Here is a 14,163-nt window from a genome sequence, read left to right as displayed (position 1 = left end):
ATGTAAAGCTAACAGTGGGGAACTGCAGCTCATGGAGAGGGGAATATGGAAGGCTCACCTAGTATGATCTTGTCCACAACTTTATATTTAGAGAAAGTATCTATACATAAAATTTACATGAGACAAAATTAAACTTTGATTTTTTTGTTTTAATTTTCAGAAATGTAATGTACACTTTCACTATTTACCCTCGCAAGTCACTTTCTTTAAACATAAAAAGAGAACAAACAGATAGAGCCCTAATATAATGGAAATCAAATACTGTACATGAACCTGGTCAAATAACACAAAATAAAATATGAGATGATTCAGAGTGACTTCAGAGCAAAAGTGTGTGCTGAAATTGCTTAGGTAAGGAAAGTTTCAAAAGTATCTGAAGTACTTATTGGAAAAAGTATTCTAATAATAGCCCATATATATGATTTTATAATAGATGTTTTCTTTTTTAAAAAGCTCTTCCAGATTCCATGCATGCTTCAAAGGGATAAGTAACCAACAGTCCTACCCAGCTATGATACCTATAAACCAGAACAATGACCAGTATAGGATAATAACCCTGAGATCATAATAGCAACACGCATACCTTGAAAGTATTCAACAGTTCTTTAATTAGGCTTAAGATCTTCTCAACCAGAAGGACACCATGCCAGATCCTAGAAACCTAGCCATTGCCCAGGGCTAGTGAAGTTATAGTTCTTGGAGGAGAACCTACAACAACTACTTTTTTTTTCTAAAACTACATAATCCCCAACTAAAATCTGAAGGTTGTTCCAATTCCCATGGAGAAGCGCAGGCCTCATCTCTCCTCAAAGAAACTTCTCTTTGTAACAGATGGAGGCCATCACAGAAAATGACAACAAACTGCAGAGTTGTAGATCTCTGTCCCAATGGATAACTCTATAAAATACTACTACACCTAAGGCTCGGGAATCGCTATGGAAGAGGAGGTAAAAAGATTGTAAGAGCCCAAAGATCGGAGAGTTTGTTGTGAGATTGTGTGTCACAGTAATGTCAGAAACTTTATCCATAATGTCTCACCAGCACTGGTGCTTAAACATGAGTTGAACAAATACAACAATGGACATGCTGAAGTGGATGGGGGAGCCCATGAGGTAACAAACCTACACAGCAACTAAGGAATGTTGAGAGGAGAAATAGTGTTTCCTAGGGAAGAACACACCAATAAGTTATTCTGTACCAAATGTTCATTCCTAGAAACGTTCATGAGTAACATTATATATACACTGAGCATGCTATTTAGAATATGTGTGTATTATGTATATGTATGTATGTATATGTATATAATAACAATTAATGTAAAAAGAAGTCATAAATTTGAAAGAGAGTAAGGATGGAAGGTTTGGAAGTAGGAAAGGGAAGGAAGAATTTTTTTTAGGAAAAGAGAAAAGAGAGCTAGTCTGCTTGTTCCTTCATGTGCCAACACTGAGAACTGAAGTTTTAACTGAATTGCATTAATATGAAACATTATATCATATGATGGAAGAAAAGAGACTTCAGATGTACAGCTGTTCAATGAGGATGGATGAAGGTAGTAAGGACCATATTTCTCCTGCTTCCATCCCTACTCTCCTCATCAGAAATCACACCAGCAAAAGCTCTAAAATAATACAGGCTAATACCTACTCCTCTCTTGGCTTATGATGTGTTAATATGCAATGAATAAGACAAGATAATGTCATCGTAACTGATGACAGTTCAGATTTCACTGTCTTACCATATATGTCATAAAATGTCTCACACTGGGGCGTCCCAAGTTGAATTAAATGCAAACACAGAGGATGATTCTCACTGGAATGCTTAAAATACCAGAGGCAGAAACCTTATATTAAGAATGGCCTTGACATTTACAAATTGTTCTATATTCTGAAGGCCAATGAGTGTAAAGAAATGCACAGATGCTGTTAAAGACATCATGCACTATGGATACAGGACTTGGAAGATTTGAACTGGATCTGATATGAAAGACTCCTCCCTAAGGACTAATTTTCATAGTCCCTGAAAGAATATGCAAGCTGCCAAAGAAGAAAGCAGTCAACTGTCCTACACCCAGTTGTGATGCTTATGATTCACAATAATGATCGTTGTGGCAAGGTGATCCCTAAAGCTGTAATAATGTCACTTTTACCTTGGTAGTAACCAGCAACAGTCTTGTTAGACTTCAGGTTCACCCAACAGAGGGAAATCTTTCCTGGAAATGGAATCCTAGCCATATAACTTGTGTCAATGAGATTATAGATTTTAGAGGATAAGCTATTACTGTCACTTTACTAAGCCAGCATAGGTCCTAATTTCATTCTAAATACGTGTAGCGTTCACCCCTTGCCAAAGAAGCTTCTCTTTAAAATAGATAGAGACCACACAGAAAGCCACAATTGTTCAAAATGCAGGCAGCCACTGATAGGTCTCAGGTGGCTCAGCGATGATGGATACAGCCACATCATAATCCCCACACTTAATGTTCAGGGGATATATCACAAGTGGGAGCAGAAAGATTGTAAGAACTCTTGGACCAAGAAGTCTGTTATAAGATTGTGTCCCCTACAAATGATAAAGAAGTTACACTAATGATGCATCAACAATAGGGCTTCCTGTGTAAGAGCTGAATTATGACAACACAAGCAGACATAGTAGCATAGAAGTGGGAATTGTTAGGTGTCCTCACCCCTAGACAAAGAAATTCAGGCAACAACAGAGTATTCAGAGATGAAAAATTAATCTTTCTCAGTGATGGGCTCCTAATTGCTTATCTAATTTCAAACTGTCAGTCCTGAAAAGATACAGACACAAGAAACACTAAATGGACGCAGAAGGTTGTATGTATTTATATATTTATGCATACATGTGTATGTGTGTGACAATAGTTCTTTAAAAACTTAGTCAGGAGTTTGAGACAAAATATGGGAGGGGTTGGATGGAAGTGAGAGAGGGAAGAAACTATATATTAAATTGTTAAAAAAAAAAAGGTCAGGCAGAGTTGTGCATGCTTATAATCCAAGCACATAGAAGGCAGAGACAAGCAGATTTCTCTGAATTCCAAGACAGCCTGGTCTATGTAATGAGTTCCAGACTAACTAGGGATACATGGTAAAATCTTTTAGTTAAAAAAATAATTAAAAATTTGCAAAAACAAAAAATAGATGTCTATTAGTCATCATTAACCTATTAAGAAAAACAAAAACAAAGTCTTGGGGATGGAGAGATGACTTAGTGAGTAAAGTGTCTGTTCCAAGGCATGAGGATCTGAATTTGAATCCCCAGAACTCATGTAAAAGCCAGGTACTGTGGCATGTATCTTTAATCTAAGTGTTCCTAGGGTGAGATGGGTGGCAGAGCCGGGAAAATACTGGAATCTAACAAGCCAGCTATGTCGTCATACAAAATGGCAAAACAAGAGTCTATCTCAAGCTACATAGAAGGTAAGGGCCAATGCTGTAGATGGTTCTCTGTTCTTTGCAATCTTATGCTAGCGTCTGTGTGTGCCCACAATCATGCACTGAACTATCTCTCTCTCTCTCTCTCTCTCTCTCTCTCTCTCTCTCTCTCTCTCTCTCTCACACACACACACACACACACACACACACACACACACCACCACTGTCAACACCACCACCACCAGCATCACCGCCACCACACACTACACACACATGAAATTAAAAGAAAATAGATATCTGTTTCCACCCTTCCAGAGAGATCCTTCTTCAACAACACTGTAACCACTGAATCTACCTAATCAATGCACTGAAAACTAAGTCATTGTTAATTACACTTCTCTTTCATTTGGTGTCTGTGTTTCACCAATGTTTGTTTGAGAACAAATATTGCTAAGTGAGTCAAACTGGCTTGGACCTAAGTAGCCCTGGCTAGTCTCAAACTCATGGCAATACATGTGCCTCCGCTTCCTGAATGCTGGGACCAGAGGCAAGCCACTGAGCCCATCCTTGTATTCTGTCCTTGCTCCTTCAACTCTAAAAGCCTCCTACCCTCTACCCATTAACAAGCCAAATTGTCTCTGTGTTCAAATGAATAACTCATTACATAGCAATGTCTACTGGCACACTTGGTGAATCTGCTCTTCTTTAACATATAGGCTGATGAAGAAGATGATTAATTATTCTCTCTGCTTGTATTTCTACTGCATGATAATTCATTCACTACTCAAAAACAATGTGAATAAATTCTTTGTGTTTTGCAAAGTCCAATCACATCTTTGTTCACCTGTTTAATAAAACTGGTGACCATCTTTGTTAGATTGGTCCCTCTTTGTGTCTGTAGTTTTAACTCATTATTTACAATAAACACAATTGGTTCCCCTAAAACATATTGATTTGAATGATAAACAATACATTGTATCTATTTGAAACTCCAGTGGTTTCCTATTGTGGTTAAAAGTTAATAGAAATAAATGTTCATACAGGGTCTCAGTGTTCTGAGAGGCAAATGTCTCTATCTTACTTCAGTTTCATTACTAGGCTATTCCCCTGCTTCAGGAAGCTATAGTCACACCTTAACTCCTTTTGGATCTACTTTAGAACTTTCATATGAATGTTCCTATCCTGGAATACTGTGCTTCTTTAAAAAATAGCATTATTTGTTCTTTGAAAAGTTCATACATATATTTAATATATTTTGATAATATTTACTCTCACTACCTGGCTTTATCTCTTTTTTTGAGAGATCCTAATACGTTCTTCTCCCATATCCATATCCTTTTAAAATATAATTAATAACCCACAGTGTCTAATTAGTGATGCCACTATGCACATGGGTATGGGGTCTTCCACAGACACATGGGCAATCTACCAATGTCCACACCCTGAAGAAAAGTGACTTTTCATCCTGATCTTCCTATGGCTAATTTCATCCTTCTATTCATCTCCTTGTTAGTATTGCTCCCTCAGGTAACTCGAACTCTTGTTGCTCAGTGCAAATTAGTTTCACAGTCATTACCCATCAATGCTCTGCATTCATTTTAGCTGTTTGTAATATTGCATGGTACATGTGACTCATTTAAAAGAGAACTTCTAATGTTCACTCTTTCACTTCCAGCATATAGAACAGAGCTGGGTGGAAAGTGATCAATGGGAAATATATTTTGAATGATGATTGGGTATGTCCCATGGTGGAATTCTGTCTTATCCATGCATAACTTATAAAATCAAATAAATTGTGGCTTTCTGATGGAACACGTGCTTGATATTTCTAAACTGTGATTTTTAAAGTAGTATTCAAACTCAGATATCTTCCTTTTATGTTCTTGTTTTTATGTTTTCCAAATCTACAAAACATTGCTCCAAATATCTTCTCAGTTTGGTTGGATACTGAAAACTCATGAATCTGTGTTAGAGCCTGTGCCAGTATAATCCCCACCACTCTTCAGTTTGGATGTGGAGCTTTTGTTGTGACACTAAATGTGCCCATAAAGCAGGTTTTTCCTCAGATTTTGAAACATGATTTAGGAAATATCACCAAAATTATGAAATGTAGCTGTTAGGATGTCAGAGTGTGATAGGAGAAACTGCTGACATCAGAAACTAGTGACGGCAGAAACTGGTATTGGCTTCATTGGGTTGATCAAGGAGTCTGAGTCAGTTCAGGTCCTTCTTGTTGAACAATCTGCAAACTGTCCCTTACCCTTAGTCTAGACCCCAGGTGCAGTGACCAACCATAGTGTTTCTATCCTGGACTTCCTTGTCTTTTAACACCAACAATGTTAGGAAATTATAAACATCTTCTATTCCATGTCTCAGTGCTTAACCCAGGATCCCTCAGAGTAAGGTTGGATTTTCTAAGGTGAGAGTACCTTTCAGGATGTATAGTTTTTGTATTGTAGTGTGTGTGTGTGTTTAGAAATGAGCAACTCATTTTCTCAATACATTTATATTTTTTAAGTTAAAATATAATTACTTAATTTTCTTTTTTCTCTCTACCCCATAGCCTCTACTTCTTTTATTATTGTAACACAAATATGTGCATGTATACATACACATGCATGCACACACATATTTACATATATATCCGGCTCAATTCACATGTTATTTGTATGTATATGATTTCAAGGCTGATCTCTTGTTATTGTATAATTTTTTCAAATACTGGGGATTAAAGAAATGGCTGCCTCTGACAGGTGCTGTGAAATATTCTTAAGATACAGCATTTAGGAAAACCATGAACACATATTAAACACTGATTAAATTCCAGTGGATTTCACTATTGAGATATTATTCTCATGATCGTTGTTCTTGCACAGTTTCTGCCTGCATGCTCCCTGTAAGTCACTGTAAGACTTTCAAGTGCTGAGATTTGTGTAAACCAGATGCATGAGTTCCACACCACAAGAAGGGCCAGAGCAGCTGTATGGGTGACCAAATATAGAGAACAAAAGGGAAGAAAACTGACATCTGTTATTGCTGCTGTAGCTGGTGCGTGCGTATGTGTATCTCTCTCTCTCTGTGTGTGTGTGTGTAGATGTCTAAAACCATCCCGGAGAAGAGCTTCAAGAATAAATCTTAATCTTTTTTGAGACATGAGTTTCTCTTATATTATACTCCAAGTGAAGGCATAATATAACTTGGTGAGAATTTTATTTCCTGAAAACGAAATAAATTAGACTTTATTTTGCATATTCAAATTGATCATATTTTAAAATACATAAAATATGGCATGCATTTACTTCCCTACTTTGTGTCCTTTCCCCACATTTCTTCTTGTATTCAAGCCAACATTTGTCGAACAGTTAGCACATCCAAGTGAGATTATTACTGCACTGCTTGGCTCCAACTGGCCTGTGTGGCTTTCCTCAAACCATATATTTTGTTTGAAACATATGCAATCAGGGGTCACATAAATTATTTCCCCAGAAACCACATGTTAATTTAAGCATATGGCAGAGGAACTTCTGAGTGTTTAATCTGCCAAGCCTGACCTCCAACTTCTATCTAACAGATTGCTATGTAATTTTTAATTAACTCTCTTTCCTTATAAGGGTTTGTTATAGATGTGGTATGGATAGCATAATGTGGCATATTCGCCATATGGCTTTTGTCTAACTACAGCTTTCCTTCAGTGGAGCTTACCCGTAGAAAGTTGGCATTATTTCACTTAAACCATTGGGTTTCAAATTAACTTATTATAGATCACTGCACGATATGTTTTAAAATGTAATAGCTACCTGAAGAACAAAGCAGCAAAAGTAAAATGTTCTGATATTCCTGGCCTCCTTGTCTTCCCCCTCAGGGTAGAACACTATCCTGTTTGTTGCAACTGTGATGATATTTGTTTCATGTCATCAAATAATTCCACTATCAGAACTGGGCAGCATCAGATGAGTTTGAGGAAAAAAAAAAAAAAAACATCTTTTTCTATTTTGCTATTTCAAACCGAATGTTGATAAAACATCAAAAACATGTAGCATTGGTATTTATTGAATATTTTGGAATGTTATAACATGCTAAAGAAAATATTTTCAAATAAAACTAACTCTAAAATGGACAGTTCACAATGGATAATTTACTATTCTACTAATATAATATATACTAATAATGATAATATAATAATATTCTACTTACTATGACTTTTGGAAATAAAGTAAAATTTATATAATTAAGATCTTTCATTTGTCTCTTTAAAATGTATTTTTCATTTTTATATGCGTGTTGTTATTATTTGTATGTTGTACATGTATGGTGTGCATGTATATATAGTTGTATGCATCTATGTGCAAGTGTATGGAGGGCAGAGTTTGCTGTCAGGGATCATCTTTGAATGCTCTTTCACCTCATTTGATGAAGTAGGCAGGGTCTCTCAGTCAAATACAGACCTTACCCATATGGACAGTCCTGATAGCCAGCTTGCTTCGGAGGATCCCATGTCTCTACCTTTTGAGGATGAAAATTACAGGCTGGCGTTAAAGTACTTACCCCATGGCCTTTATGTAGGTTCTGGGTATATGAACTCCAGTCCTCATACTTGCATAGCAAGGACTTTAACCACTCCAACACACACACACACACACACACACACACACACACACACACACACTACATCCCCCCAAACACACACACAGTGTTCTCATCCTTAATCATCTTTTATCAATAAAAAAATTCACAGAAAATGGCATGTGAGCTTTTATGCTATTAATAGTTTGATATCTACTTTTGTATTTTGAGGCATAAAATAAGCCCAGAAAATGAAAATAAAAAAGCAGTTGTAATATTGCTTCTGAGTCTTCTACAAACTCACTGGAAAAATGCAAAAAAGGGGGGGGGATTGTTCACATTAGTAATTCAAATTAATTTCCCTTTGTTAACAAAAAATGCTTTCCTCTTAGTGGGAAAAGAAACACATACAAGATTAACAATCAATCTGCCTTGGCAGTTAGATACATGATCAAGATAAAGTAGTGTCTACATTCAGTAGTAGAAGTGTGACCATTTAATTCTAAGTAACTTCAAATTTGCCTGAAATGCATAAGCAAATTACTCACATTGCAAGTAATGTTGGACTAATCCCGCACAGAGTCAACAATTTAGTGTTTGAATATAAATAAGCTCTTCTGTAAACAACTTAAGAAGAAAATAGAAAAGGATAGTAGCATTGCCTTGGGTTAGGAATAATCTTTCTGGATAAAATTCACATCTCAGGAAATACTGGAATGCTTAACTGAATAAAAATTGTAATACTTCCTGTGGCAAATTGAGCATAGTAGCAAACCCCCGTATTTCTAGTAGTTAGATGCCAGGTGAGGGGATCAGTAGCTCTAATTCAGCCTGATCCACCTAGCAAGAATCTATCAAGAAGGAAGAAACAGAACAAAGACTACAAAATATTTGTGTAACATGATTGTAAAACACTAAAAATCAAAGATTTAGTTTTCAATTCATACTGTAACATTTATTCAAAAGGGAGACATGGAACTAAAATGGAAACGTTCAAGCAGATATCTATTAAGAAGTGACATATTTTTTGATACCTTGACTTAAACTCTAGATGATCTGGATAGTTATTAAGGTGAAATGGCGAGCAGAATAGTTTATTTACAAAGAGTTTTTCTAAGGAGAAGCACTTTTGTCCTGGGAAACACTCCCGAGTCTCTATGCTGAACAAATGTTCAGTGTCTTTTTTTGAGTGGTAAGGGCTTAACTTGACTCAAAGGAGAGACTACCAGTGCCTTACATATGGAGGTGCTAGTTATTGTCTGATAGGTTGGCTATCATACCGAGGTCTGGTTTAGAGACTGCTGAACAAGCCTGGCAAACTGCTCCATCATTAAGATGTACATACTCTTCCAGATCATAAACTGCATAGGAGAGAACGAGAGACACCAGAGCAATGTGTCAAGTTCTGTGAGGAATAGGGAATGGGTCTAAAAGATTCTGGGATTGAAAGGGATGACAACTCACACAAAGGTACATAGGTCAGTCTGATTTAAATATCTGTCAGGCGAAAAAAATACAATTCCCTCTTGTGGAAGCATGCATCAGTTAAGAACTTTGCATAGCCAGGTGTGATGGTTTACACCTGTAATCCAAGCACTCTGAATACAGGGGCAGGATCATCAGGAAATGCAGGGGTGCGCTTAGAGTCCAGCACAGGCTAAATGTGACTCTGCCTCATAAAACAACAACAACACAAAATCAGCAAGAGTGCACTCAAAACCCTCTACATGCCTTCCTTTCCCTTTAACTCTTTTCTTTCCTTTAACCTCAGAGCTGCTAGAAACTAACTATATCAGTATACAGAGAGTAGAAGAAAGAATAAAATAGCCATCCTCAAAGCTTTTCCCACTCAGAAGCTTCTCTTTACAACACAAGTCAACATCTTAGACCATCATTGGAGTTTTGCTTATGAAATGATAAAGTCCACATTTTAACACTTTGTAACAATTTGTTGTTCACATACTCCTTATATCTTTAAATCTGTATTACTTATATTAACTAAAGAATTCCAGTAATGTCATTAAATTAATGAAATGGATTTTTTCCTTTTCTTTCTTTGTGTGTGTGTGTGTGTGTGTGTGTGTGTGTGTGTTGGAGGTTGAATGACAAAAAAGTAAATTTATCATTAAATAAACAGGAAAGTGGAAAGGTAGGGATAAAACAGTTGCTTAAAATTCAGCCTCAAAATCTTTCTGCTCAGAGAATCTTGTAGTGATAGAATATACAAGGAGCAAAAGAAAGTGTACCCAATTCTGAAGATTGTCTACAACTACAGACCACTAGCATTCACCAGAAATATGATTTAATCTCCAAAACTAATAGAGGAGAGTGAGAGATGGGGAGGCAAGAGATGTGGAGGACAAATGGAGGGATAGAGGGAGAGAGAAGAGACAAAGAAATATAAATGAGTGAGTAGCAAGCACATCAGCAGCCTTGAAAAATCCACAGCTAGGGAATCTTTTTAGGTAAATTTTTCTGTGTCCTAGAGGTAGTGATTTGTCCTTTTGTTGAATGTTTTAACCAAGAACTGTCCTAGAAAGCAGAAAAATGTAGCAGAGAATAAAAGACAAAAAAAAGCAAGTGAAAGACTCTTAGTTCATCAACATACATGCTATGGGAAAGTGTGGAGCAGGGTCCTGTTAAAGGATGATACATGGTTGATGGGAGAACAGGTCTGTGTGAGTGTTGTGGGGGCTAAGGGATGCTAAATATGCCAGATGTGGACTGGAAGTGTGAAGTATGGCAATGAGGGTGTGCCAGTCAAAGAGGTAGAGAGAGAGTAGTGTGATAATCAGGACGAAAGAGATTTCTTGATGAAGTGTGTACCACTAAAGGAAGGGTTGGACACCTAGAGGGAGCTTGCTGGGCATGAAGGGCAAGAAGTTCTGGCAAGATACTTTTTCTGTTTGGTTTGCTTTCCAGCTGTCATTAGGTGAATTCCTTGCTCTAATGCATGCCCCCTGTCATGGCAAGATGATTCCCAATAGATAAAATAACAGAGGTAGTTGATTATGTAGCAGGACCACCAAAGACATGGAAGAAAATAAACCTTTCTTCTTTGTAAGTGGATTTTTCAAGTAATTTGTTGTAATAACTTAAACTTGCTTAATACATGGTGAATGAGAGCAAAGACATTTTACAGACGTGCTGGAGTGTTAACATGAAGTTCATGGGGGAGTGATCATTCTGCTTGCCTGTATTTCAGAGAAAACGTACAGATATACAGATGTTGATAGAGTATGAGATGAAATTTGAAGTTTCCTAGTTTGAGTCTTTGCAAAGTAAGAAAAGGTCACATTAAAGGCACAAGGGAATGGAGGTGGAAGCATATACAGAAGGGTGATTTTTACAAATGACCATGGAATTTAAATTGGACAGGGGAATCGTAGATATTATTTGTGGCTTAATGTAAAGACTATTATATCTAGGAAGTGTTGTCAAGGGCTACCATATGGGTAAGATAGTAGCAGAAAGATAAATGGAGAGGGAAAATATTCTCACTGGAAAATGTGAGAAATAATTATGTGTTATCCATAGGAAATACTAAAATAAAGCATGGCATCCATAATGCACAACACTGAAAAGATAATTAAAAGTTACATAGTTACATTTCCTGATAATGGAGAAAGGCAAGAGACAGCACTATACAGTCAGATGAATCCTTTGTGTGAGTACACAGACATAGACAATCAAAGCGTGAATAGACATCAAATTCTATAAGATGATTTATAGTCAGGGGACAAGCTGGAAGCTCTGCGGAAGGGCTCAGTCTTCTAATTCCACCAGCCCAACCATCTCACATGCATCATAGGTGCTCTACAGTGTTGGTGAAGGAATGGATAAGTAGCTTCTGCTTCATGCTCTATATTTTACTCTGGTGAGAAGTCTAAGATATTGTATTGAGTTACTGCTCATGAAATTAAACCAACTCAAAAATTAACCAAGAAAAATAATGATACAGTCAATGATCCGGCATCTTAAATTAAAGTGAGTCATTTCAGATCGCAGTGTATTAAATTCTTAACATTAAGCAAGTGTATTTTTAAGTAAAACAATTAATTACTATTTTTCAATAGAAACACAAATTTATGCTGTGGTGTAGGAGTTCCTTCGGTTGTGTGTTGCTTTCATTGGTTAATTAATAAAAAAAAATGCCTTGGCCTAGTAGATAGGGCAGAACATACGCAGGGAGACAGAACTGAATGCTGGGAAGAAGAGAGGCTGAGTAGGAGAGAAACATCATGGAGCTGCCAGAGTCAGACATGGTGAATCTTTCCCGGTAAGGCACTGCCACAAGGTGATATACAAATGAATAGAAATGGGTTAAATCAAGATGTAAGAGTTAGCCAATAAGAGACTAGAACTAATAGGACAAGCAGTGATTTAATGAACACAGTTTCTATGTGGTTATTTAGGGGCTAAGCTAGCTGGGTGGCCAGGATGAACAAGCGGCCCTCTCCATTGCAACAGTACTGTAATTCTTCCTTGCTTAAAGACTAACTCAAGGAGATTGTTTTGAATTGAAGATGCTGGGAACTTCTCATGCAATCCCACAATGCATCTTCCAGAAACCATTCCTGTGGAGTATACAATAAGTTCTCTCAGAGTTAAAAATAAAGCAAGGACAATATGCTGGTAATGGTTGAGCCAAAACTTCTGAGAGCTTCAGTGTAACTACCTCTGTAATGGACTTTGCTTCTTGCTCCCTGGTGTTTGTTTCCTAGTTTGATTTCCTCCCTTTACTATTTGATGCTTGTGCATAGCTTTAAAGGAAGAAGCTTTGTAGTAAAATAAAATTAGGCACATACATAGCATTTTTAACCAACTTTAAAAATGGGTCTCAAAAAGTTCATTTTACTCAGAAATAAAACACAGGCTGTGAAAGTAAAAAGAAAAGTAAAGTGATATCATTGCCCCTTGCCGTGACCATCATGCCGTGATCTGCTTACCAAGGAAAAACTACAGGAAGAGAATGTCACTTAGGGACCACACGAGGTGGAAAAGCCCAGTGTCTTGTCACATGAAGGATGGAAAATGCAAGATTTAAAAATTCAGTTTTCTTATAAGCTTACAGAATTGAAGCAGAGAACATTCTCCCTCTGCTGGGCTATTTTGGAAGAGCATAAAGATATATTGAGAACAAGAATGGCAGGAGCAGCAGTGACAAGAGTTACCACTTATTTTACTTCACTTCTGTGATGTTCAATAAACTATTTTTATCTACACCACACACACACACACACACAAAGGGAGAGTGACAAAACAGGAATTCAATGAAAAAGAATGTATTTTGCATCTTTGTTAAACATCTGAAATTTAGTCCAATGTGCATAACTCAAATTCTATTTTATTTTTTATTTCTAATCTTAAAATTGCTCCCAACATGGAAACCATTTAATATCAGGTATTCTGTTGTACTAAAATGACACTGGTAATTTTATGTAAGTAATATGTAATATATAATTATATATATTATGTAATTAATATATAAATTATATATGTGTATATAATATTTATATAAAATGACTCCCACTTTGTTGGATGAATGATCATTGTGTGCTACCAAAATTAAGTGTGGTTTGAAGTTTTAATAAGATTTCTCTAATCTTAATTGTTTATTCATTAACAAAGGTAACTATAGCCTCCTAATAAGTAAAAATGTGTAGTTAAGTTTGCCTTTTTCAAAATGGTTTCTGAGAGTGCACAGAAGCTGTGCTCTAGTGGTGGCCTAGGTTGGCAGCCAAGTTTAGTAATGTCTAAGAGTCACCCAGGTGGTACTAATTTTGAAAGAATGAAGAGGTCACCGAGAGCACCTGAGTTTTGGCATTGTGAGAGGCCATTGGTGAAGGTGCAGCCTCAGGGGCAGTTGAAGGCCTGGGACTGAAGGGTCATGCAAAGAAGTTAAGGCTTGGCACTATGAAGAGAGCCTATGAGAGGCTACTGGTGATGCAAAAAACTTAAGGCTTGGCACCATGAAGAGAGCCTATGAGAGGCTATTGGTGAAAGTACAGCCCAGGTGCAGAAACGACCCCAACATTGTGGAGATGCCAGTACCATGGGATGGCCACTATGAACAACCCCAGCAGTGACAGGTAGCCAATGGATCCTAGAAGACAAGCTGGGTAGAGCCAGAGAAGTAGCCCAAGCCCTTTAGAGGAGTCCAAAAGATCTTGACATTGGATACTGAGTTATTTACAGTTTGAGTTTG

Source organism: Chionomys nivalis, chromosome 1 (assembly GCF_950005125.1).
Source record: "Chionomys nivalis chromosome 1, mChiNiv1.1, whole genome shotgun sequence".
In the NCBI taxonomy this organism is placed as follows: domain Eukaryota; kingdom Metazoa; phylum Chordata; class Mammalia; order Rodentia; family Cricetidae; genus Chionomys; species Chionomys nivalis.
This window is presented reverse-complemented; position numbering follows the sequence as displayed.